At 48.4% G+C, this 24,708-nt stretch overlaps 1 protein-coding gene across 1 annotated transcript in view; it reads right to left on the minus strand.

Annotated features, from left to right (window-relative positions):
- The window catches only part of KTN1 (kinectin 1), a 194,224-nt gene extending 173,978 nt beyond the window's left edge, over positions 1 to 20,246 (minus strand). The window contains exon 1 of the mRNA XM_060263166.1: positions 20,029 to 20,246. The gene's annotated coding sequence lies outside the window, so the exon portion shown is untranslated. The remainder of the gene's footprint in view (positions 1 to 20,028) is intronic.
- Between the last annotated feature and the right edge of the window lie 4,462 nt (positions 20,247 to 24,708).

Raw genomic sequence — 24,708 nt, forward strand, 5'->3', positions numbered from 1 at the left:
AGTGGAGGGCGGGATATAAATCCAATATCTTCATCTACCTCACAGGGTGTCTGTTGTGGGGGAGGAAGGGAAAGGAGATTGTGAGCCGCTCTGAGACTCTTCGGAGTGGAGGGCGGGATATAAATCCAATATCTTCATCTACCTCACAGGGTGTCTGTTGTGGGGGAGGAAGGGAAAGGAGATTGTGAGCTGCTCTGAGACTCTTCGGAGTGGAGGGCGGGATATAAATCCAATATCATCTTCTTCCATGGAAGAGTGGAGAGTCAAACCCAGGTCTCCCAGGAGAAAGTCCAACACTAACCACCACGCCATGCCGGCTGGCTCTGCCCAAGTGGCTAGAGGATGCCAAGAGCCATCTAGAGGAGCATCACTACTATTTAAATCTGTGGTTAGCACCTAAAGGTCCTTTTTCTGTAATGACTGGTGTCCAGGAACTTCCTTTCCCTAAAGCAGCTGCAGGGAACAGCATTTTAAAGGATCACAGGGGCCCAATTTGGCAGAAGAAAACAACTTTATTTGGGGAAGGGGAAAGAAGAAGATACTGGATTTATATCCCGCCCTATACTCTGAATCTCAGAGCGGCTCACAATCTCCTTTATCTCCCTCCCCAACAACAGACACCCTGTGAGGTGGGTGGGGCTGGAGAAGGCTCTCTCAGCAGCTGCCCTTTCAAGGACAACCTCTGCCAGAGTTATGGCTGACCCGAGGCCATTCCAGCAGGTGCAAGTGGAGGAGTGGGGAATCAAACCCGGTTCTCCCAGATAAGAGTTCGCACACTTAACCACTACACCAAGCTGGCTCCTGCATCACCCCCAACTGTGTCACGTTCTCAGGGTGCAGGCAGGCAGGAGTCCAAAGTCAGTCCAAGGTCAAAGTCCAGGAAGTCAAGCAGGAGCCAAGTCGCCAATGCAGAATCACAAACCGGAATCAGAAGTCAATGTCCAAAAGCCAAAAGGTCAGGGTGCCAAGGAAACCAAGCAGGTCAGGATCAGGAATCAGGAAGGAGCGTGGTTGCAAGCCAGAGAATAGACTTGTTGCTTCCACAAGGTTACCAGGTCCTGGGCGGGAGCTATATGGGAGTCTCAATCAGCCTGCTCCCTGGGTGGCAGCAACTCTGCTAGAACTCAGGGCTGAGAGATCTGAAGCATCAGCGTGCCTCATTTCTTCGCTCTGAAAGTTCTTTCCGGAGCCTGCTTCGAAATCTTGAGATGGGAGTAGGAGAGCTTGGAGGAGACTGCTTGTCAACAGCTGACACTGGTGCCTGGAGAGTGATTGATGGGCCAGCTGCTGTTTGTTCAGCTGAGGAACTGGCTGGCTACTCTTCCAAGTCTGTTAACCCTTCCAGCTCCTCCTAGTCAGGGACCATGACAAACTGCTGTCTTCCCAAACCAAAATGGGTCTCTGCAGAACTTTTAAAATGTAATTCCAAAAGCACACTGGGTCCAGGGCTGTGCTCCCTCTAAGCTGAGTTAGTGTGAGCTAGCTCATAGTTTTTTAGCCTCCCGCTTACATGTCTTGCCTTAGCTCAGGAGGGATGGCCCCAGAGCAAACTAATTTATGCTGTAGCTTACAGCTTTAATGTCAGTAGCTCACAAAGTTGAATTTTTGCTCACAAGACTCCACAGCTTAAAGGGAGCATTGGTTTAGGGATACCGGTCCCACTCCTCCACTTGCAGCTGCTGGAATGGCCTTGGGTCAGCCATAGCTCTCGCAGAGCTGTCCTTGAAAGGGCAGCTTTTGGGAGAGCTCTCTCAGCCCCACATACTTCTTAGGGTGTCTGTTTGGGGCGGGGGGAGGTAAAGAAGATTGTGAGGCGCTCTGAGACTCTGACATTCGGAGTGGGGGACGGGATACAAATCCAGTATTTTCTTCAATCTTCTAAAACATGCAGATTGGCCCAAAAGTGTAGGCTAGGAACCGACCAGAGCAAGAGACCTTGTAGGACAATTGTTCCCAAGTCCAAAGAAGCACGACACAAACTGTGAGTCAGGTTTGCCAACCTCCGGGTGAGGCCTGGAGAGCTCCACTGGGCAACAGAGATGAGTTCATCAGAAGAAAATGTCTGCTTTGGTGGCTGGCCTCTAGGGCATCATACTCTGCTCAGTTCCCTCCCCTCTCCTAACCCCACCCTCCACGGGTTCCACCCTCTCCCCCCATCTCCAGGTATTTCCCCAACCCAGAGCTGGCAAGCTTAAACGCCTCTGAAAAACTCAAACCTTGGGGGAGGGGGGGAATCAGAACTTCCAAAGGAAACACACAAGATTTCTCAGGAGGAAAGCTGCTCTTGTTTTCTCATTTCCCCTATATATCACAATTTAGGCCATTAAAGCCTCTTGTACGTAGACCTCAGTGCTAATAACCCATGGCCCAAAGCATGTTCCTTGTCCCTCCGATCGCAAAAGGTAATTAAGGTTGTAATCCTAAAAAGACGCTTTCTAGGGCACAAAGCGACGAATGAAGCTGACTTCTCTCACCCAGCGTGCTTTAGAAGTGCCGGTACAAGAAACAACCAGCTGCGTTAATCTTAATCTTTCTCCACAGGTTAAGATGATGTGAAATGACATTTCACTCATTTCTTCAGGCCCCAGAGGCTGGCAGGGAAACAATCCCCTCCCATTTGTCTTTATGACAAACCGGTGAAGCGATGCCATCCCTTAAAATAGGCCTATTCTACTAGTAAGCGACTGACCTGAAGCCAGTGTGCACGTGTGTGTTAACTGCAGGGTTTTCCCTACCAAAAAGTCTTGTGTGAAACAATGGTGCTATCAGGGGGTGTGGCCTAATATGCAGATAGGTTCCTGCTGGGCTTTTCCTACCAAAAAGCCTTGTGCGAAACAATGGTGCTGTCAGGAGATGTGACCTAATATGCAAATGAGTTCATGCTGGTTTTTTTCTCCCAAAAAGCCTTGTATGAAACAATAGTGATGTCAGGGGCTGTGGCCTAATATTCAAATAGGTACCTGCTGGGCTTTTTCTCCCAAAAAGCCATGTGTGAAATAATGGTGATGTCAGGGGTGTGTGGCCTAATATGCAAATGAGTTCCTGCTGGGCTTTCTCCTACCCAAAAGCCTTGTGTTAAACAATGGTGACGCCAGGGGGTGTGGCCTAATATGCAAATGAGTTCCTGCTGGGCTTTTTCTACCCAAAAGCCTTGTGTGCAGCAATGGCAGTGTCAGGAGGTGTAGCCTAATATGCAAATGAGTTCCTGCTGGGCGTTTTTTCTACCAAAAAAAGCCCTGGTTACGTGCCATCCAGCCGATTCTAACTCACAATGACCCTATGAATGAATGACTTCCAAAACGCCCTATCATTGACATCCTTGCTCAGGTCTCACAAATGGAGGCCGGTGGCTTCCCTGACCGAGTCAATCCACTCCACCTGTTTTTTTGCTATCATCTGGGCTTGGAAGAAGAAGAAGAAGAATTGCAGATTTATACCCTGCCTTTCTCTCTGAATCAGAGACTCAGAGCAGCCTACAATCTCCTTTCCCTTCCTCCCCCACAACAGACACCCTGTGAGGTGGGTGGGGCTGAGAGGGCTCTCACAGCAGCTGCCCTTTAAAGGACAACCTCTGCCAGAGCTGTGGCTGACCCAAGGCCATTCCAGCAGGTGCAAGTGGAGGAGGGGGGAATCAATCCCGGTTCTCCCAGAGAAGAGTCCGCGCAGGGGTCACTAGGTGTGTGGGGGGGGGGGGCGCAGTGTGACTGAGACTGAAGTCCCAGAAACATATTCTTATCCTCCAGAGGCCAGCGTTTGCCTGAACGCTCCTTCCCCCTCGACCTGAAAAGCACCTGCCGCTTGGCTCGCTGCTTCCCCTGGTAAAACTGGCTGCAAACACAATCCTCTCAAGAAGCGCTTCCGGCTCACGAGTTCCGATCAACTCGCGCTAACTACACGGATCCCGTTTTAATGTGCATTCCTTAGCTTGTCAAAATATCGCCGTGGAGGCAAATCCTGACGCCCTGCCAGGAGTTAAAAACCACAATGCATACTTTGCAGGAACCGGTAAAGCCCGTGCTAGCCCGAGAATCCCCACCCTTGTAGAGCCCGCAGACACTTTCGGTGACATATTCGGTGAAATGATAGGCAAGACCCCCAACAAAACAGCTGCTAGGGAGAGCTCTAAACCTAAAGCTCCCCCATGTTTGTTTTTTTTAAATGTCAATTAAAGGAAGCGTGTGTGTGTGTGGGAGGGAGGAAGGGACTAGAAGAAATAAATGTTGTTGCCCTGACTAAATATTTATCTGCCCTGATCTGGATGGCTCAGGATACACCAGGAGTGGCCAAACTTGCTTAACGTAAGAGCCACATAGAATGAACGTCAGATGTTTGAGAACTGCAAGATTTGCATGTCAGATGTTTGACAGCCACAAGGAAGAAAGGCAGGCAGGCAAGCAAACAGATGGAGGAAGAAGGAGAGAGGGAGGGAGGGAGAGGTGGAAAGAAAACAACTCTAACTTCAAATGCATTTTCCAAGCTGCCAAATGGCTTGGCTTGGAGAAGTGTTTTAAAGAGAGAAATGCCTGCTCCAAAATGGGGTGGTGGGGTCTTTGGAAAGGAAAGGTCCCCTGTGCAAGCACCAGTCGTTTCCAACTTGGTGACGTTGCTTTCACAACAATTTCATGGCAGACTGTTTTACGGGGTGGTTTGCCATTGCCTTCCCCAGTCATCTACACTTTCCCCCCAGCAAGCTGGGGACTCATTTGACCGACCTCAGAAGGATGGAAGGCTAAGGCTGAGTCAACCTCGAGCCGGCTACCTGAAAACCCAGCTTCCACCGGGGATCGAACTCAGGTCATGAGCAGAGCTTAGGACTGCAGTACTGCAGCTTTAACACTCTGCGCCACAAACTGCTCTGTTCTAGGGTCTTTGAGCGCCACACAATATGTGTAAAAGAGCCACATGTGGCTCCCGAGCCGCGGCTTGGCCACCCCTGGGATACACCAACCTTATCAGGTCTCAGAAGCTAAGTACGGCCAATGCTGGTTAGCACTCGGATGGAAGATTACCAAGGAAAACCAAGGTTGCTACGCCGAGGCAGGCAATGGCACACGACCCCCGCCTTGAGAACTCTACCGGGTCACTGTAAGTTGGCCGCGAATGACAGCACTTTCCACCCCCAATAGCCAATGACAACTGTATCTTCCACAAGGGTGGGGTACTTTCTGCCCACCCTCACCCGGATGGCCCAATCTAGCCTCATCGCATCAGAAGAAGAAGAAGAAGAAGATATTGGATTTATATCCCGCCCTCCACTCCGAAGAGTCTCAGAGCGGCTCACAATCTCCTTTCCCTTCCTCCCCCACAACAGACACCCTGTGAGGTGGGTGGGGCTGGAGAGGGCTCTCACAGCAGCTGCCCTTTCAAGGACAACCTCTGCCAAGGCTATGGCTGACCCAAGGCCATTCCAGCAGCTGCAAGTGGAGGAGTGGGGAATCTAACCCGGTTCTCCCAGATAAGAGTCCGCACGCTTAACCACTACACCAAACTGGCTCTCCATCAGATGTCGGAAGCTATGCAAGTTCGATCCTGGTTAGTATTTGGATGGGAGACCACCAAGGACGCCCAGAGTTGCCAAGTCCAATTCAGGAAATATCTGGGGACTTTGGGGGTGAAGCCAGGAGACGCTGGGAGCCAGTATGACAAGCATGACTGAACTCCAAAGGGAGTTCTGGCCATCACATTGAAAGGGACCGCTCACCTTTTCAAAGCTTTCCCTCCACTGGAAATAATGGAGGATAGGGGCACCTCCTTTTGGGGCTCATAGAATTGAACTCCCCTAGTCCAATCCTTTTGAAACTTGGGAGGTATTTTGGGGAGAGGCACTGGATGCTATGCTGAAAATTTGGGGCCTCTATCTCAAAAAACAGCCCCACCAGAGCCCCAGAGCCCCGCTGATCAATTTTCCATTATACCCTATGGAAATGGGTCTCCATAGGAAATAACGGAGTGCCCAGCAGACATTTCCCTCCCCACACACACACTTTCTGAGGACCATGAAACAGGGGGAGGGCATCCAAACCAGGGGACTGGCAACCCTACACAGGCAAGCAATGACAAACCGCCTCTGAATGTCTTTTGCCTTAAAAACCCTAGCTGGCCGCCAAACGTCACATAAGAACATAAGAGAAGCCATGTTGGATCAGGTCAATGGCCCATCCAGTCCAACACTCTGTGTCACACAGCGGCAAAAAATTTTATATATACACACACACTGTGGCTAATAGCCACTGATGGACCTGTGCTCCATATTTTTATCTAAACCCCTCTTGAAGGTGGCTATGCTTGTGGCCGCCACCACCTCCTGTGGCAGTGAATTCCACATGTTCATCACCCTTTGGCTGAAGAAATACTTCCTTTTATCCGTTTTAACCCGACTGCTCAGCAATTTCATTGAATGCCCACGAGTTCTTGTATTGTGAGAAAGGGAGAAAAGTACTTCTTTCTCTACTTTCTCCATCCCATGCATTATCTTGTAAACCTCTATCATGTCACCCCGCAGTCGACGTTTCTCCAAGCTAAAGAGCCCCAAGCGTTTCAACCTTTCTTCGTAGGGAAAGTGTTCCAGTCCTTTAATCATTCTAGTTGCCCTTTTCTGGACTTTCTCCAATGCTATGTGACCTTATGCATTTTCCACCACTGTTATTTATCTAACTGAAACAAAGTTGTGACGGGTGGGTGGGCTTTGCCACCACATGCAAGGTTCTGTGAGGCCAGTAGGGGAATCCAGTTGAAGCTAGTAGTCTATAGCCCATAATCGTGTGAATGACAGATTCTCTTCAGAGTGGATGCACGTGTGAGAGTGAAGAAGGAGGTATGCTGGGTGCGGCTGTGAGCACAAGGCAGAGTTCTTCGATATGCGAGGAATGCAAATCCTCCCCCTCTCATTTTCTTTCACTTCTCACAGTGAAGATGGTTCTTCTTCCTTTTCTCCTGTGCGTGGAGTCGTCCCAGCAGCAAAGGAACAGCTAGATCAGGGGTGTCAAACACGCTGCCTGGGGGCCAAATCAGGCCCTTGGAGGGCTCCTATCAGGGCAACTGGCTGTCATCTGCTTCCTTCTGCATAAAAGCTTGCTTTTCAAGGCTTGCTCAATCGCACTGGAGCTACAGAGCAAAATCTCTATTTTCTGCATTGGCTGAGGCACCTCCCTTGGGGAGGAAGCGGGGAGGGAGAGCTTGCTTTGCCAGGCTCTCTCAATCACACAGCGGAGATACTGAGCCAAGCCTCTCTTCCTTCTATTGGCTGAGGCTCCTCCCCCCAAGTCCCCTGGGGAAGGAAGGAAAGAACCAGAGCTTCCTTTGACCCGTTTCCTGGATCCCATGATAGAAATACAAAGAAAGCACATTTAAGACCAAAGAGTACTAATGTTTTAAGCATGTTTTTTAAAAAAAAATCTTTTAATTGTGTTAAACTGTGTCCTTTATAAAGTTTATATCTCTGCTACCTAATCTTAAATAGGTACACATATGGCCCAGCCCGACATGGCTCAGCTTGGGCCTAACAAGGTCAGATCCAGCCCTCATAACAAATGAGCTCGGCCCAACAAGGTCAGATCCATGCCTCATAATAAACGAGTTTGACACCCCTCAGCTAGACTCTAATCCAGAAGCACTTAGAAACCACCAAGATTTTCAGGCGTCAGCTTTTGAGAGTCCAAGGTCCCTTTCACCAGATCGCACAAAGGGAGCTTTGACTGTAGAACACTTAAGTATCCCAAAAATCTCGGCCCCTACGATGCTGCTAGACTTGAACCTAGTTATTCTACAGCAGACCAACACAGCTGCTCTCTAAAACCGCAGCAAAGGAGTTTCAAGAAAATGCATTCTCCGATGAAAAGACACAGAGGCCAGGCTCAGCCCTTTCTAGCTATTGCCTAAGCCTTCTTGAGAGCCGGATGAACTCTGGCTCTTGAGAGTAGGGTGAACCTTGGTTTCCCCCCCGCCTCCACCCTCGAAGCTGGTTTCATCATTGCAGCCACTTCTCCTCGCCTCGAGTGCCCCAGTGAATCAGCCTGAGAAGAGGTAGGAGAGAAAGTCGGACTCTCAAGGGAGGGAAAAGAAGAGGTTCAAAGGAGGAGAAACAAGGAGCATGAGATAACAGAAGAAGAGAAACTGGAAAAAAAAGAAAGAGAAGAGCAAGAGTCCAGTAGCACCTTAAAGACGAGCAAAATTCGTGGTAGAAAAGCAGCTTTCCTGAATCACTGCTCACTTTTTCAGATCCCGTAGCTGAAGAAGTGAGCCGTGACTCATGGAATTGTAGAGCAAAGCAAGGAGTCAAGTCAACACAGCTGCCTGCCCACCTGGATCTATCTTCACGGAATTGTGTTAGTCTTTAAGGTTTTCAGGTAGCTGGCTTTGAGGTTGACTCAGCCTTCCATCCTTCTGAGGTCGGTAAAATGAGTACCCAGCTTGCTGGGGGGGAAAGTGTAGATGACTGGGGAAGGCAATGGCAAACCACCCCGTAAAAAAGTCTGCCGTGAAAACGTGAGAGCAACGTCACCCCAGAGTTGGAAACGACTGGTGCTTGCACAGGGGACCTTTCCTTTAAGTGCTACTGGATTATTGCTTTGTTCCAGTGCTACAGACAGATAAATATGGGCACACATCTCGAAAAAAGATAAGGAGAGTGGGAAATATCAGCTGGGGAGGGACAAGAAACATCAACATCTCCTATCCTAAACTGAGGGATTAGCTTTTTTAAAATCAAGTTTGAGAGGAACAGCCCTGACCAGCAATAAATCCACCACCTTTCGACCCGCAACCAGGTTCTACCCTTATAATGGAAAGTGCTGCCAATTCACAACCAACCAATAAGAACATAAAAGAAGCCACGTTGGATCAGGCCAATGGCCCCTCCAGTCCAACACTCTGTGTCACATAAGAACATAAGAGAAGCCATGTTGGGTCAGGCCAATGGCCCATCCAGTCCAACACTCTGTCACATAAGAACATAAGAGAAGCCACGTTGGATCAGGCCAATGGCCCATCCAGTCCAACACTCTGTGTCACATAAGAACATAAGAGAAGCCATGTTGGGTCAGGCCAATGGCCCATCCAGTCCAACACTCTGTCACATAAGAACATAAGAGAAGCCACGTTGGGTCAGGCCAATGGCCCATCCAGTCCAACACTCTGTGTCACATAAGAACATAAGAGAAGCCATGTTGGGTCAGGCCAATGGCCCATCCAGTCCAACACTCTGTCACATAAGAACATAAAAGAAGCCACGTTGGATCAGGCCAGTGGCCCATCCAGTCCAACACTCTGTGTCACATAAGAACATAAGAGAAGCCATGTTGGGTCAGGCCAATGGCCCATCCAGTCCAACACTCTGTCACATAAGAACATAAAAGAAGCCACGTTGGATCAGGCCAATGGCCCCTCCAGTCCAACACTCTGTGTCACATAAGAACATAAGAGAAGCCATGTTGGGTCAGGCCAATGGCCCATCCAGTCCAACACTCTGTGTCACACATAAGAACATAAGAGAAGCCATAGTGGATCAGGCCAATGGCCCATCCAGTCCAACACTCTGTGTCACATATAAGAACATAAGAGAAGCCATGATGGATTAGGCGAATGGCCCATCCAGTCCAACACTCTGTGTCACATATAAGAACATAAGAGAAGCCATGTTGGGTCAGGCCAATGGCCCATCCAGTCCAACACTCTGTCACATAAGAACATAAAAGAAGCCACGTTGGATCAGGCCAATGGCCCCTCCAGTCCAACACTCTGTGTCACACATAAGAACATAAGAGAAGCCATGTTGGGTCAGGCCAATGGCCCATCCAGTCCAACACTCTGTGTCACACATAAGAACATAAGAGAAGCCATAGTGGATCAGGCCAATGGCCCATCCAGTCCAACACTCTGTGTCACATATAAGAACATAAGAGAAGCCATGATGGATTAGGCCAATGGCCCATCCAGTCCAATACTCTGTGTCACATATAAGAACATAAGAGAAGCCATGTTGGATTAGGCCAATGGCCCATCCAGTCCAACACTGTGTCACATAAGAACATAAGAGAAGCCATGTATGATCAGGCCAATGGCCCATCCAGTCCAACACTCTGTGTCACACAGTGGCCAAAAAACCCCCAGGTGCTATCAGGAGGTCCATCTATGGGGCCAGGAATGGTGACTCTTTAGTGGGCTTTTAATGAAAGAGACATTCAGAGCTGGCTAGCCATCACCTTCCTCTGCATACCGACTCTGGCTGTCCTTGGTGGTCTCCCATTCAGGTACTAACCATGGCTGACCCTGTTGGTTCCGAAATCTGACGAGATCAGGCCGGCCTGGGCCATCCCTCCCAAGAGGAGGCTCTTGTCTCTCAAGAGGGGAAGAAATCCATCATTACGAAGAAACTAGCCATAACGCCCCTTTGCCCGCCCTTGACTGCACAGCTGGTACACAAACAACAAGCCACAAGGGTGTTCTTAGCCTTAAGAAAGCATGTAGAGGACATAGCAAACAGTACTAAACAAACATCGCAGCTATTTCTCAGAGAGGCAGGAAACCAGGTAAAGGAGAAAGTAGGTGAAGTGTTCAAAGGGCAGTCATTCAAGGCCGCACAGAAAGACTCTGGAAGGGAAACAAGAAATTATAGACATCCATGTACATCCAGCATAACATGGCTAGCCCAATCTTATTGGATCTCGGAAGAAAGGGGTGGAATTCTAGCAGGAGCTTCTTTGCGTATTAGGCCGCGCCCCCCTGATGTAGCCAATCCTCCAAGAGCTTACAAAAAAAGAACCTTGTAAGCTCTTAGAGGATTGGCTACATCAGGGGGTGTGGTCAAATATGCAAAGGAGCATAGAATTCCACATCTGGAAGCTAAGAAGGGTCGGTTCTGGCCTGGCTCAGACTCGGATGGGAGACCACCAAGGAAGTACAAGGTTGCTACAGAGAGGCAGGTAATGGCAAACCTCTGCTGCGCACCTCTTGCCTTAAAAGCCTTACAGGATTTTTTGTAAGTCACCTACAACTTGACGGGTACACCGAAAAAAGAAAGGCCAAGGGGAAGGTTTCTAAGTGGCCAGAAAGACACAATATATAGACAACGCTCTTTAAAAGGTATAGGTAGTCCCCTATGCAAGCACCAGTCGTTTTTGACCCTGGGGTGACGTTGCTTTCACAACGTTTTCACGGCAGACTTTTGACGGGGTGGTTTGCCATTGCCTTCCCCAGTCATCTACACTTTCCCCCCAGCAAGCTAGGTACTCATTTTACCGACCTCGGAAGGATGGAAGGCCGAGTCAAACCTTGTTGACTCTTTTAAACTGCCACATAAATCATGTTAAATGTCCTCAGTTCATAGCTACCTTTTCCAGTATTTCTAAAGATTGATACTGTCGCGAATTTGGCTTCAGCGTCACCTGGCTTCCAGCCACAATTCTAAACCTATACCAACTTGGAAATTCCACTGGAACAAATTTTAAAAATGTATTTCAAATAGTTTGAAATAGCCAGTTTGGTGTAGTGGTTAAGTGTGCGGACTCTTATCTGGGAGAACCGGGTTTGATTCCCTACTCCTCCACTTGCACCTGCTAGCATGGCCTTGGGTCCGCCATAGCTCTGGCAGAGGTTGTCCTTAAAAGGGCAGCTGCTGGGAGAGCCCTCTCAACCCCACCCACCTCACAGGGTGTCTGTTGTGGGGGAGGACGGGAAAGGAGATTGTAGGCTGCTCAGAGCCTCTGTCCTTGAAAGGGCAGCTGCTGTGAGAGCCCTCTCCAGCCCCACCCACCTCACAGGGTGTCTGTTGTGGGGGAGGAAGGGAAAGGAGATTGTGAGCCGCTCTGAGACTCTTCGGAGTGGAGGGCAGGATATAAATCCAGTATCTTCATCTACCTCACAGGGTGTCTGTTGTGGGGGGGGGGGAGGTAAAGGAGATTGTGAGGCGCTCTGAGACTCTTCAGAGTGGAGGGCGGGATATAAATCCAATATCTTCATCTACCTCACATGGTGTCTGTTGTGGGGGAGGAAGGGAAAGGAGATTGTAGGCCGCTCTGAGACTCTTCAGAGTGGAGAGCGGGATATAAATCCAATATCTTCATCTACCTCACAGGGTGTCTGTTGTGGGGGGGGGGAGGTAAAGGAGATTGTGAGCTGCTCTGAGACTCTTCGGAGTGGAGGGCGGGATAGAAATCCAATATCTTCATCTACCTCACAGGGTGTCTGTTGTGGGGGAGGAAGGGAAAGGAGATTGTGAGCCGCTCTGAGGCTCTTCGGAGTGGAGAGCGGGATGTAAATCCAATATCTTCATGAACCTCACAGGGTGTCTGTTGTGGGGGAGGAAGGTAAAGGAAATTGTGAGCCGCTCTGAGACTCTTTGGAGTGGAGTGCGGGATATAAATCCAATATCATCATCTTCTTCTTCTTCTAGTTGGGAAACCACATCCCTCCCAACAAGTGGGATCCAAAGCAGTGCTCCCTCCGAGCTGTGGAGTCTTGTGAGCAAAAATTCTGCTTGGTGAGCTACTGCATTAAATAGTTTGTTCTGGGGCCATTTTTCCAGAGCCGAGCCAAGGCAAAAACGCATGAGCTGGAGGCTAACAAACTGTGAGCTAGCTCACACTAACTCAGCTAAGAGGGACCACTGATCCAAAGCAAAAGCATGTGTGGTAAGTGCCGCAAACGCACATAACGCAAGCAAAACACACCAATATCCACTAAGACAAAAACATTTAAAAACTCTTCCCAAAAATCCTCTAAAAGAGCTGAGTTTTACAGCCCTTCTGGAGCCTTCCTCAACTCTCCGGGTGGGCACCCCATAAAACAAGGGCTGTAAAACAAGGGCAGACATTGAGAATGGAAGAGTCACAGACAGTGTCCTCTCTAAGCTGAGTCAGCATGAGCTAGCGCACGGATTTTTAGCCTCCAGCTCACACATTTTTGTCTTCGCTCAGGAAGGATGACCCCCAGAGCACAATAATTTATGCAGTAAGCTCACAACTTTAATGCCAGCACCTCACAATTTTAATGCCAGTAGCTCACAAAGTAGAATTTTTGCTCACAAGACTCTGCAGCTTAGAGGGAACACTGGTCGCAGCTCAACGGCAGAGCATCAACTTGGCATGCAGAAGGTCCCGAGTTTAATCCCTGTAATGTCCAGCTGAAAGGATAAAGTAGTCGGTCATGTGAAAGCCCTTGGAGAGTTGCTGCCAAGAAGACCGATTCAGTATCAGACAGTTTCATGTGTTGAGAGAAAGACCGCAAATAGGCCACCTCCTGTGGCAGTGAAATGGAATTCACTGCCACAGGAGGTGGTGGCAGCTTCAAGAGGAGATTGGAGAAATATCTGCAGCAGAGGTCCATCAGTGGCTATTAGCCACTATTGGAACTCTGTCTGGGGCTTGGGGGGCACAGTGGGTGTCCTGGCCCCACTGGTGGACCTCCCAATGGCACCTGGGTTTTTTGGCCACTGTATAACACAGAGTGTTGGACTGGATGGGCCATTGGCCTGATCCAACATGGCTTCTCTTGTGTTCTTATGTCTGGGCAGTGATGCTCTGTATTCTTAGTGCTTGGGGGGGGGCACAGTGGAAGACCTCTAATGTCCTGGCCCCACTGATGGACCTCCTGATAGCACCTGGGTTTTCTTGACCACTGTGTGACACAGAGCGTTGGACTGGATGGGCTTCTGGCCTGACCCAACATAGCTTCGCTTATGTTCTTACTAACTTCACCTTAGTTGGAGACAGGCACAGTCAAAAGATACTGCTATGCCAAGCGAAGATTCCTAGCAAAGGCTCCTTTTATGAGGGCAACACAGTTGGACACCCTCCCCAAGACATCTATTCGGGCCACAGGGCTAGGCTTCATTTGCTGTCCCATTAAAAGCCCCCGCTTCGCTAAAGGCAGTGACATTTGAGGGAAAGCACGCCGCTTCTTCGTAAGAGTCCGAAGATGCCAAGTCTACGGCATTCCTGGCAATCAGCTCAAGATCTTGGGGGAATCCATGACCGAAGCAGAGCTTTATCGAGCCAAATCTGATGATTAAGCCATGATGCATACTTAATATAGCATTGCACAGTGGTCATGCGAGAGTGAAGAAACGTATAGAAATAGGCACACCCGTAATATCCTGTAGCCATCTTCTATCTCACCCCACACACACACACACACACACACACACACGCACACCGGCTTTTGAAAGTTAAGTTTCCAGAGAAAATAAAGGCACTTTGAAAGGACCAGCCTGAGTAACGCATTCCACTTCAGAAAAAGGATCAAACACTTTTACGCTTCCTGTACACATTTCCCAATATCGCCCTCCCTTTTAAGCCTCTCCCGCCCGCCCCCCATTTTGGATCACAATGTGACAATCTGCTTTTGCAATTCACATGGCCCTCATTTAAAAAGCCAAGCTACCCCTAATTAAACCCTGAACAATTCCGAACGAGAACAGAATTGGGTTCCCCCAGTTTGAGGAAACAGCTGCATTTTACAGACTGCTTTGATTGGACAGACAAAATATTGGAAGGGAAATTAAAACCCACACAGTTAAAAGGGAAGCAACTTGTTTACCCACGGAGGATTTCTGGACACGTCATCGCCACAATATCCTCTTCAAAATAGTTTTCTCGAAGAAAGCTGAGAACCAAAGTCGATCACTACTTTTGCATTACACCGAGGTCAACTCCCGAGTCCCAAACACCCTTCATCGCAGCCAACAACCAGGGCAGTTCACATTACCACACTTCACAAACATCAAGTTAGCTTTCCAGGGAGTCGAAATATCACATTACCTGAGGAAACGAGAAGGAACGCGTGCAGTTCGGATTCTTCTACACGAAGAAAAACACACTTATCAAAACCAGTTGGGACCATATATTTCAGAATCCACAGGAAGCACCTTTAAGGTAACCGGGCAGCATCTCTTTCACAATGTCATCCAGACTAGGCATAAACAGCAGTGTTCTCCAAGGCAGTGCTGCCAATACGGGACACTCGGTCTCCTAGAAACTCAAACGGCCAAGCCCCAGGATTTTCTCAAGGCAAAAAGTGGACATCCGGTTGCAGAGAGTTAAGACGGAGAAGGATTCTCCACACACACACACACACACTTGGACCGCTAATCTCCTTTGATTTACTTTTTTCTCTTAAGACATCTCCGCAAGAATGACGGTGCACATGGAAAACACAGAACAAGAACCAAAGGCGAATGCTTCTTGCCTGTGGTGGGAAGCCCCCAGGTCACTCTGCCGTTAAGATAACCTCAACACCACCATGAGGACTGCACAGGAGAGTTCACAAACAGGAACACCCTTTGGCGATCAACAGAGGAAAATTCCAGCGTGGTTTTACTCTTCCTGAAGCCTCCTTCAGAATCAATGAAGAAATCTAAGCCCTGGAAACATCTGGTGTCCACAGAAACCCTATACCGGGAGTGGAGCTTTTTTATTTTTTTCCCGCTATAGGGCCCCACAAAGTCTCTCCTCTGCTATGTTGCTCTTAAAGGTTCTTGATCCTCGCTTATAACCACTGTTCCCTCTAAGCTGTGGAGTCCTGTGAGCAAAAATTCTGCTTTGTAAGCTACCGGCATTAAAGTTGCTGCATCAATTATAGTTTGCTCTGGGGCCGTTTTTCCCGTGCTAAGACAAAAATGTGCGAGCCGGAGGCTAAAAAACGGTGAGCTGGCTCACACTAACTCAGCTTAGAGGGAACGCACAGGGGTGTCGAACTCATTTGATGTGAGGGCTGGATCTGACATAAATGAGGCCCTGTTGGGTCAAGGCTGAGCCATGTCGGGCCAGGCCATATCTGTACCTATTTAATGTTAGGCAGCAGAGATATAAACGTTATAAAGGACACAGATAAACACAATTAAAGATTTTTTTTTTTAAAAAAAAAACAAGCTTAAAACATGCTTAAAATATTAGCACTCATTAGTCTTAAAGGTGCTTCCTTTGTATTTCTATCATGGGATCCAGGGAACTGGGCAAAGGAAGCTCTGGCTCTTTCCTTCCTTCCCCAGGGAGCCAGGAGGGAGAGGAGCCTCAGCCAATAGAAGGAAGAGAGGCTTGGTTCCATACCTCTGCTGCGTGATTGAGAGAGCCTGGAGCAAAGCAAGCTTTCCCTTCCCCTTCCTCCCCTCCTTTCCCTTTTCCCTTCCCCTGAGGGTGGAGCCTCAGCCAATGGAGAAAACAGAAACTTTAGTCTGTAGCTCCACTGCACTTGAGCAAGCCTTGAAAAGCAAGCTTTTATGCAGAAGGAAGCAAGAGACAGGGAAAAAGAAGCACTGTTTGGTGTAGTGGTTAAGTGTGCGGACTCTTATCTGGGAGAACCGGGCTTGATTACCCACTCCTCCACTTGCACCTGCTGGCATGGCCTTGGGTCAGCCATAGCTCTGGCCGAGGTTGTCCTTGAAAGGGCAGCTGCTGTGAGAGCCCTCTCTAGCCCCACCCACCTCACAGGGTGTCTGTTGTGGGGGAGGAAGGGAAAGGAGATTGTGAGCCGCTTTGAGACTCTTCGGAGTAGAGGGCGGGAAATAAATCCAATATCTTCATCTTCTTCTTCCTCAGATGACAGCCAATTGCTCAGGGGCCAGATAGGAGCCCTCCGAGGGCCTGATTTGGCACACGGGCCACATGTTTGACACCCCTGGCTTATAACCACACAGACCTTTGGAATCCATTCAGTTCTCCTTCCATGAAACTGTGTTCTGGGGAGGAGACTTCCTTCCAAAGGATCCCGTCTCTTTTGAGGGAGTGAGCACTTCCCATCAGGAAGTCACTCGATGGCTACCAAGAAATAAATCCCCCATGGCTGTCCTACTACTACGCTAAACAAGGGGGACCTCTCTTCCACTCACAGAACCCCACCCCAGGTGATCTCACTTCTGGAAGCAGGAGACGCATTCATCCTTTTCACAACCATGGGAAATCTCAACAAGGAACACCTCTGCAGGTGATCGGCTCTAGGCTCAACTTTCAGGCACTCCGGAAAATAATAAGAACATAAGAAAAACCATGTTGGATCAGGCCAGTGGCCCACCCAGTTCGACACTCTGTGCCACACGTAAGAGAAGCCATGTTGGATCAGACCAATGGCCCACCCAGTTCGACACTCTGTGTCATACAGTGGCCAAAAAACCCCAGGTGACATCAGGAGGTCCTCCAGTGGGGCCAGGACACCAGAAGACCTTCGCACTATTGCTCCTCCCAAGCACTAATACAGAGCATCACTGCCCCAGACAGAGAGTTCCAACAATACGCTGTGGCTAATAGCCACTGATGGACCTCTGGTCCATATGTTTATCCAATCCTCTCTTGAAGCTGGCTATGCTTGTAGCCACCGCTACCTCCTTGCGCTCAGTCAAGCTTCAACCAACTTGTGGGTTTTGAAGACAAGAGAAGAGCAAAAATTGGTTTACATTTTACGCACTCTTCGGAACACCCCCCCCCCCACATGATCCTGTCTATGTTTCTAAATTCAAGGCTACCCACGACCACAAAGTTCCTGGTCTTCTTCAAGCCAAGGTTACCCAGTGACCCATTCATCCCAAGTATTCATTTACACCCTTTCCTCTCATATACACGCATCCCATTAACACAACTGGCGTCAAAAGCCAAAAACCCAACAACCACTGCCTTAGACTGTTACAAGGCACAACACTGATTACAAAGCTTCTCACTCAGTTGGCGAAAAATAGAGAGACCTCTCCCTCATATTTCTACTTGAGTCCCTCTCGAATGCATTGAAAAGCTGCTCACCCCCATTATAAAAAGGACAGTTCAGGAAAAAGAGGAGACCCTGTATATATCACACCCCAAAGGGGATTTCGACATGAGTAAGTCCCTCAGGAGGGATGCACTGAAAGGCTGGCCCCCCCATTATGAAAAAGGACACACTCAATTGGGGGAGAAAGGGGAGCCCCTCTACATGCACTGCCCCCCAAACAGGATTTATACACGAGACCGAGTCTCTCTTGGGGGGTGCACCGAAAGGGTGAACTGCTCTATTATAAAAAAAAGAACACACTTTGTTGGGGGGAAAGGAGAACCCCCCCCCCCATATTTCCACCCCAAAAGGGATTTCCACACAAGACCGAGTCTCTCTTGGACAGTGGCGCAGTGACTGGCTGTTTTCCCCCCACACGCACTGCAAGAAAAAGGCCACACCAACAGCGCTTTCCCCCTAACTTCCGACAGGGCCCATATTAGAGCTAGGGGTGCCCCATTGTGGGATCAGGATCAAGCCTCTTTCGGGGTGCCCGAGAAGGGGAAGCTCCCACACCCCTCCAGCGTCCCTGAAACATCATCCCTGCATTCCCAAAAAGGGTCCCCCCCCCATAAGAAGAGGGTCTCCGTGGAAGGGTGCACAGGGAGGCTCCAATACCCCTCCAACACCCCTGAAACCCCATCAGCGCATTCCCCCAAAAGGTCCCCTCACACAAGAAAAAGGTCTTTGCGGAAGGGTGCTTGGAGAGGGGAGGGAAAGATATTCCCCATTACCAAAAAGACAGGGATTTGGGGGGGGGGGGTGCACTCTGCCTCCCTCTGCAGGGGCCAGCCCTATATTTGGGGGAACTGTGCCCACATAGCTACCCCTTCCCCCCCAAAATGGCACTCCCTTCAGGGGCTGGGGGCTGGACTTCGGGGATTGGAGGCTAGAGTCACATTCCCCATTTACTAAAAAGAAAGGGATGGGGAGGGGTGCTGTGCCCACTCTGCAGGGGCCTGCCCTAAATTTTTTTGGGGGGGGGGCTGGAGACACATAGCTTCCCCTTCCCAAAAGGGCACTCTCGTTAGGGGTTGGGGGCTGGACTTCAAGGGTTGGGGGGCTGGAGACACATAGCTCCCCCTTCACCCCAAAAGGTCACTCCCTTCAGGGGTTGGGGGCTGGACTTCAGGGGTTGGGGGGCTGTACCCACATAGCTCCCCCTCCCCCCCCAAAAAGGGCACTCTCTTCAGGGGTTGGGGGCTGGACTTCAGGGGTTGGGGGGCTGCAGACACATAGCTCCCCCTTCACCCCAAAAGGGCACTCTCTTCAGGGGTTGGGGGGCTGGAGACACATAGCTCCCCCTCCCCCCCAAAAAAGGGCACTCCCTTCAGGGGTTGGGGGCTGGACTTCAGGGGTTGGGGGGCTGTACCCACATAGCTCCCCCTTCCCCCCAAAGAAGGGCACTCTCTTCAGGGGTTGGGGGGCTGGAAACACATCGCTCCCCCTTCACCCCAAAGGGGCACTCACTTCAGGGGTTGGGGGCTGGACATCAGGTGTTGGGGGGCTGTATCCACATAGCTCCCCCTTCCCGCCCCCAAAAAGGGCACTCCCTTCAGGGGTTGGGGGCTGGACTTGAAGGGTTGGGGGGCTGGAGACAGATAGCTCCCCCTTCACCCCAAAAGGGCACTCCCTTCAGGGCTTGGGGGGCTGAACCTCAGCGGGTTGGGGGGCTGGAAACACATCGCTCCCCCTTCACCCCAAAAGGGCACTCCCTTCAGGGCTTGGGGGGCTGTACCCACATAGCTCCCCTCCAAAAGAGCACTCCCTTCAGGGCTTGGGGGGCTAGACTTCAAGGGTTGGGGGGCTGGACTTGAAGGGCTGCGGGGCTGTACCTACATAGCTCCCCCTCCCCCCCCACACCCAAAAAAGGGCACTCCCTTCAGGGGTTGGGGGCAGGAGCCACATTCCCCATTTGCTAAAAATTAAGGCATTGGGGGGTGCTGTGCACCCTCTGCAGGGGCATGCCCTACATTTTGGGGGGCTGTACCCACATAGCTCCCCCTCAAAAGGGCCCTCCCTTCAGGGGCTGGGGGGCTGGACTTCAGGGGTTGGGGGGCTGGAGACACATAGCCCCCCCCCAAAAAAAGGGCCCTCCCTTCAGGGGCTGGGGGGCTGCAGTGGGGTCCCCCTCAGGAAAGGGGCGCGGGGCATCCCGGGCTTCCCCACGAGGCCAGCCGGGGCCTAGAGGGGGGAGGCCGCCCGCAGCCCCGCCGGGCCTGGCACCGCCTGCCCCCCGACCCGGCCTCGCTCGGGGCCTGCCTGAGACTGAGGGGGAAGGCTGGGAGGAGGGAGACGCACCTGGCAGCGGGAGCCCGGCCGGCGGCTTCTTGGCGGCGGCGGCGGCAGGAGGAGGAGGAGGCGGCGGAGGGCCGGAGAGGAAGGGGAAGGGCGGGCGGCGGCGGCGGCGCCTCCTCCTCACACGGCGGCCTTCGGGGCGGAGAGGAAGGGAAGGGAGGCGGCCCCGGCACGTCTGCGGGAGGCGTCGGCCCGGCCTCCCCGCCGTCCATCCCCGCCCCTGTTAAAGGGGCAACCCGCTCGCCTGACAGCAGCACGGCCGGGCCCGGGTTGGAGGCGGCATCGCCCCGGAGAGACCCGGGCTCCTCCTCCGCTCCTTCTTCGTCTTCTCCTGCTCTTCTTTTTCTTCTTCTGTCATCATCATCATCAGGATAGTCTTTCATCATCATCATCTTCTTCTTCTTCTTTTATCATCATCATCACGATAATCTTTCATCATCTTCCATCGTCATCATCATCATCAGGATAGTCTTTCATCACCATCTTTTTCTTCTCTTGTCGTCGTCATCATCATCATCATCACCATCACGATAATCTTTCATCATCTTCTTGCATCATCATCATCATCATCATCATCATCATCATCATCATCGTGATAGTCTTTCATCACCATCTTCTTCCTCTTCTCCTATCACACCACCTCCATCGTCATCATGATAATCTTCCATCATCATTTTTCAGTATCTTCTTCCATCATCATCGTGATAGTCTTTCATCACCATCTTCTTTTTCTTCTCCTATCACACCACCTCCAGAGTCATCATGATAATCTTCCATCATAATTCTTCAGTATCTTCTTCCATCATCATCATCATAGTCTTTCATCACCATCTTCTTCCTCTTCTCCTATCTCACCACCACCATCGTCATCATGATAATCTTCCATCATCATTTTTCAGTATCTTCTTCCATCATCACCATGATAGTCTTCCATCACCATCTTCTTCCTCTTCTCCTCCTCCTATCATCACCTTCATGATCATGATAATCTTCCATCATCTTTTTCTTCCATCATCATCATCATAGTCTTTCATCATCATCATCTTCCTCTTCTTCTTCTCCTTCTCTCATCATCATCAGTTTGGTGTAGTGGTTAAGCGTAATGGTTAAGTGCGCAGACTCTTTAACTAGGAGAACCGGGTTTGATTCCCCACTCCTCCACTTGCAGCTGCTGGAATGGCCTTGGGTTAGCCACAACTATCTAAGGAGTTGTCCTTGAAAGGGCAGCTTCTGGGAGAGCTCTCTCAGCCGCACCCACCTCACAGGGTGTCTGTTGGGCAAGGTAAAGGAGATTGTGAGCCGCTCTGAGATTCAGAGTATGAGGCGGGGAATAAATCCAATATCATCATCTTCTTCTTCTTCTATCATCATCATCTTCTTCTTTTTCTTCTTCCTTCATCATCATCATGATAATCTTTTTCTTCTTTGATCATCATCTTCTTCTTCATCTTAAATTACCACTACTATCATCATTATCTTCTTCTTTGATCATCATCTTCGCCTTCATCTTAAATTACCATTACCATCATCATTATCTTCTTCTTTGATCATCATCTTCTTCTTCTTCAATACCTGATCCCCTCGTCTGATGAAGTGTGCTTAGAGAGCACAGGAAAGCTTACGTTCTGAATAAAATTTGGTTGGTCTTAAAGGTGCCACTTGACTCCTGCTTTGTTCTACTGCTTCAGACCAACACAGCTGCCCACTTGATTCTTCTTCTATTACTGGTGCCATATTTTGAAAAGCAAAAAAAATATATGTCTTTCCCGACTGACTAGTTCAAACAAGTGATCACGATGATAAATCTCCCTTTAAATGCCTCTTCTATTTAATCTGTGATCGTTTCTACTTAGGACTATATAAGAGAGTCCAAAAGGGCTCTCCTTCCTTGGAGGTTTTTAAACCGAGGCTAGATGGCCATCTGACAGCAATGAAGATCCTGTGAATTTAGGGGGAAGTGTTTGTGAGTTTCCTGCATTGTGCAGGGGGTTGGACTAGATGACCCTGGAGGTCCCTTCCAATTCTGATTCTATGAAAAGAGGACGGGTGCCAAGAGGACATGTCTTCTAAAAACAGGACATCTGGTAACCCCGTCTTCTTTGATTATCATCTTCTCCTTTCATACATGCTGAATAATAGGACATAATAGAGGAGGAGAGGTGCTTCATTGGCTACCAGCTATAATGACTGAATGGAACCTCCATGTTCAGAGGCAAAGCTCCAGTAATTTCCCAGCCTAGAGTTGCAATCCCAAATGGCAGTGCCATTCTTCCAACCAAAACACCAGGAGCAAGGTTGTGACAAGCAAAATTGAACTCCAAAGGGAGTTCTGGCCATCACTTTTAAAGGGACCGCACAGCTTTTAAATGCCTTCCCTTCATTGGAAATAATGAAGGATAGGGGCACCTTCTTTTGGGTCTTATAAAATTTGACACACACACACCCCCGGTCCACTCTTTCTGAAACTTGGAGGGTGTTTTGAGTAGAGGCACCAGATGCTATGCTGCAAATTTGGTGCCTCTATTTCAAAAAACAGCCCCCCAGAGCCCGATACCCACAGATCACTTCTCCGTTATACCTTATGGGAATCGGTCTCCATAGGGAATAATGGAGTGCCCAGCAGGCTTTCCGATGACCCTAAGGCGGGGGGAGGGCCTCCAAACCGAGGGGATCCCCTGCCTCCACCTGAGGATTGGCAACCCCATGTCCTGAACATCAAGGTGGGATAATTTTCATTTCACTTTTTAAATTTCATTTATACTCCTCCTTTCTTTTTGGTTTAAACAATTTATTACTAACATATGGTAACAATGTCAAATTATATTGTTACAATCCCTAACCCATATGATATTTTCCTAATCCCCCCTCCCTCCTTTTCTAGACTTCCGCCGATGTTATATACTTAAGTTCACTTATAAAGGTACCCTTAACCCATCAAAGTTCAATTTCCCTTTTTCTTAAATTCATTGTTAAAAGATTGCCCAATGTCCTTTCAAATTCCACTCTTTTTCTATATATCCTCTAAATTTCTTCCATTCCCTCTTAAACACTTCCAAATCATAGTCTCTTAAAATTCTTGTTAGTTTATCCATCTCACTCCATGATAAAACTTTCTCAATCCAGTCCCATTTCTCTGGTATTTTTTCTTGTTTCCATAACTGCGCATATAATGTCCTAGCAGCTGAGAGCAAGTACCAAATTAAAGTTCTATCTTCTTTTGGAAATTTTTCCATTTGTAGTCCCAATAAAAAGTCTCTGCTACTTTCTTAAAATCATATCCCAAAATTAGCGATATTTCTTGTTGTATCATCTGCCAAAACTTTTTCGCTTTTCCACAAGTCCACCACATATGGTAAAAAGAACCTTCATGTTTCTTACATTTCCAACATCTATCCGACATCTTTTTACTCATCTTTGCCAGTTTTTTCGGAGTCATATACCACCTATACATCATCTTGAAACAGTTCTCTTTAATACTCTGACATGTTGATATTTTCATCGAGTTCTTCCAAAGATATTCCCATGTATCCATTTGTATTTCCTTGTTTATGTTAATTGCCCATTTAATCATTTGAGATTTTACTACTTCTTCTTCTGTAGACCATTTCAACAATAATTTAAGAGTTTTATAAAATTTATTTGTATATCCATCTGGCCCGGGAGCCTTGCCTATTTTCATTACATTTATTGCTGCTTCAATTTCAATTTTTTTCTATTGGGTCATTCAAAATCTTTTTCATATACTCAGTCAGGGGTGCTATCTTAATATTTCGTAGATACTCTTCCATTTTTTCTTTTTTGATTTTCACACCTTTAAATAAATTTGCATAATATTTAAAAAATTCTCTTTTAATTCCTTCTTGATCGACTATCTCTTTTCCATTTGCCACAATTTTGTTAATAATTTTATTTTCTTTCTTTTTCTTCAGTTGCCAGGCTAAATACTCCCCAGGTTTGTTCGCACCTTCAAACGATTTCTGTTGCAAACTTTTTAAGTTCCATTCTAGTTCTTTATTTAACAAATGTCTTACTTGGGATTGTAGTATTGTAATTTCCCTTATTAATTTCTTTTTCCCTGGTCTTTTTCTTCATTCTCCTTTTTTCTTTATTTCATTTTGTATATCTAACATCTGTTTTTCTTTGGCCCTCTTATCTTTATTATTCAATGTGATTAATAGTCCTCTCATTACTGCTTTATAAGTATCCCAAACGTCTGGAATTCTATATCATCAATGTCATTTATTTGAAAGAACGCTGTAGTTTCCTTTTCTAGAAAAGTCATAATATCTTTATCTTGTAGCAAGCCCTCATTTATTCTCCATCTTCTTGTTTTCTTTTGCAATTTTGTAATCCAACATATTGGGTTATGATCTGCACAAACCTTTGGTAGAATCTCCACTTTTCTAGTTATGAGGCCCAAGCTTTTAGAGCCCCATAACATATCTATTCTGGAAAAAAGAATTATGTCTTGCTGAAAAGAAAGTGTAGTCTCTTACTTCAGAATTAAATTTTCTCCAAATATCTTCCAAGCTTTCTTGTTTAACCAACTCAAAAAATGATTTTGGCAGTCTTCCTTCTTTATCATTCCTCTTTTGGCCCGATCTATCTATATTATTTTGTATTGTTCCATTAAAATCACCCATCATCAGAATCTGGTCATATGACAATTCATCCAACTGTCGA

The sequence above is a fragment of the Heteronotia binoei genome, chromosome 21, assembly GCF_032191835.1.
Source record: "Heteronotia binoei isolate CCM8104 ecotype False Entrance Well chromosome 21, APGP_CSIRO_Hbin_v1, whole genome shotgun sequence".
In the NCBI taxonomy this organism is placed as follows: Eukaryota; Metazoa; Chordata; class Lepidosauria; order Squamata; family Gekkonidae; genus Heteronotia; species Heteronotia binoei.